Source organism: Etheostoma cragini, chromosome 17 (assembly GCF_013103735.1).
Source record: "Etheostoma cragini isolate CJK2018 chromosome 17, CSU_Ecrag_1.0, whole genome shotgun sequence".
In the NCBI taxonomy this organism is placed as follows: domain Eukaryota; kingdom Metazoa; phylum Chordata; class Actinopteri; order Perciformes; family Percidae; genus Etheostoma; species Etheostoma cragini.
In genome coordinates, this window is record NC_048423.1 from 5,875,296 (window position 1) to 5,878,335 (window position 3,040).

Sequence of the window (3,040 nt, forward strand, 5' to 3'; positions counted from 1 at the left end):
CAGTGCTAATTCACATTCTTTTACATGGCTTTTGTTTACGTTAAGCATGTAATTAACACCCCCCAAAGAAGTTTATTCACCTGCCGTAATTGTGTGTTTATCCGAGGGCTTGCTGAATGTTCCGAGCAGCGGGGGACAACAGCTCTGAACCTTTAGCGTCTCCTCCGTTTACTTACAGCCTAAACCTCCAGACACGACAACACAAACAGCATTTTGCGCTGTAAAACACTGATAACATGTTGGTCAAGCAGACAGAGATGCCTGTTGTTTGCTTTGCACAACCCTCTTTCTTCCTGTGTGACATTATTTCATTTAAATGATTCTAAATCATGGCGTCAAACTTTTTTTAGACAACTTTTTTTTTAAGCAAAGTTAGTTTTGCTGTTAAAGAAATAGGCTACCACTATAATTTGGCTCCAACACTTCTTGCAACACGCAATGTTGGTTACCATACTGGTAAATTGCCAATTAGTTATTTTCATTATCAGTCTGTTCCAATAAGGAGAGCAAATAAACAAAGCTGATCTTACGTCATGTACGGGAGTGAGAGAGCGAGCGAAGGGGACCGGATGAGAGAAAGAAAGAAAAAGGTGTTGACTGTAAAAGGTAAGAAGGAAAGAGAAAGAAGGCACGAAAGAAAAGGGTCTTGTTTTATTTTTTGCTCCCTCGTTGACCCCGGTTTGGCAGAGGCTGGCCAGAAAAGGCAGCACACCCCTCCTTGGCAAACACAGGAGAGACTCATGTGCCTGCTGCTCCATCCTGGATTCATCTCAACAATACACAGGACGACGGGTACGTATTGAAATATCTCGTCTTAATTTTCATCATTTCTTTAAACCGAGTTGCCTTTTTATAGTTGTATATGCATGTACACGTGCACGCACGCATTTAAAAAAAAATACATTTTTATGTGATAACTTTCAATTATCAATCACATGCTAGAAATTGTATTTTATGGATGTGGACACTTAACGTAGGCTAAGTGTTTTTTTTAACAAATTACCTATTTAGTAAATTACATTTTCTTCTTTTTGCTCCTGTTTTTCTTCTTCGTCTTCTTCGTCCTCTGCAGAGCTGAGCAGCGTCCAGTACACGGACTGGGACCATTCGAGACTGGGGCTGGAAGTGACACTGGTCCACTGCTATTTCACTGGTCAGTTGTCCAGGGTTAGGATGGAAATCCAGCCGCCGCTCCTGTAAGTTAAGCGGACCAGTTTCCGTTGTCAATAATGTTCGAAGTCTATTTTTTTTTTTCGGAGACTTTTTTAAAAAATGGTTCTGAAATGATACAGATAAGCTTATCAGACATTTTTCGTTTGAATGAGGAGCTTAGCTTTTCTCGGATCTCAGTTTTTTTTTACTACAAAAGTCCGCATTTTATTTGTTGTACTTGCTATTTTTTATTCACCGAGCACCGGGGAGATGTGTGCCTTTGCAGAGCAGATGTGTGATGCTGTCCGGACGGGGCGCGCAATCCATGCCAAGCTACAGAGGCTACACTGTGTCTACACTGTAAAAAATATCCATCTATAACAAGTCATTTAATCTAGCACCGAATACGTTTCTTGCTGGAAAGTGTGAAACCCCTGATACTTTTTATGAAGATTTTTAAGAAATGCAAATTTATTCATCATAATTGAGAAATATTAGACCTATTGTGTTTTTCTTTTTGTAAAATTCTTGCAACGCGTAATATCCACCTTTTTGCCAGATTTGGCAGAATGTCACCGTGTTTGGGAAAACATGTTTATTAAGATTGAAGTGTTTTGATGTTATATGCAATGCATTCTGTCCTGCTATCAGATAAAACGTATGCCCGGCTGCTTTGGCAATGTTGTTTTATAATTTCTTTTTAACCATTTTAAAGGCTAGAATTACGCTTTTCATTGCGTAAGAATTATCAGGCTGTTATTTATTTGTTTGAATGGCCCAAAGAGAAAAAACAGTTAGACTAAGTCGGTAACTGTACTTTAAAACTGTGAGTTGACAGCTTACTTGTAATGATCACTGCTGCAGCATAGGGAACCACTCCGTGCATGTAGTAGGAGCATACACCAAACAACGTAGTGCCTTCATTTGAAATGAAAGAAATAGAAAAACGCCACAATTGAGTAAACGCACAATTTTTGTGTTGTCAATCATCTGCATATGTGGCGCCAACTTTAATAGCAAAGCGTACAAAAGTTTTTAACACCTATATCTCTCTCTCTCTTTCCCTCTCTCTCTCTCTCCCCTTTCTTTTATTGTTTTTATTGTGTGGTCTCATTAGGGGGACTTCCTGGCAGGGCTGGGAGCTTGTATCGGAGCTGTCCAATCAGTGTATTTACACGGGTTGTTAGCGACAGTTAATGAGGGCTCCTCCCCGGGCCGGTAGAGAAAGGCGCCTCAACATTAAGATTTACCTTGTGTCAACTCGTTACTTCTAATGAACCTCCATGCAAAAGCCTCCTCGTACTCAATGGAGCCGTGCGCCCGGATCTTGTGTGTGAGACCCTGGAAGAGTGGAGCTGCAAGCCGGCCTCCCTCTCCCCCTTTCTTCCGCTCACTCAGGGAGAATTGCTTTTTCTCTGCAGGTCCGGGTTCCATGATGCCTGTGTGTGTGTGTAGGTGTGTGTGTGTGTGTGTGTGTGTGTGTGTGTGTGCGTGTGCGTGTGTGTGTGTGTGATTGCGCGCGCGCATGTGTGCGTCTTTGTGTGAGACGGTGGGTGGTGCATATAATACTATATATGCAATACACACTCTTTATAAGAATGTGACGTTGGCAACCCAGGCATCACTTGTTTTTAATACTAGCAGACTAAGACGTTGTAATAATGTGCTGTAAGTTAACCTATTGAGGCTTTCAGACTGTAAAGTGAAATGTGTTGTCTAATCGTCACTAAAAGTGTGATCAGAGTAGGACAGAGGAGAAAGATCAGGAGGGTGTTTGTGTTTGCGTGCCCGTATCATAAACCTGATATGCCTTCTATTGTTTGCTGAATGAGGCTTGACATGTAAGCGTATTGCCTCTGCAGAAGTAAGTTCATTCATAATCACCCTC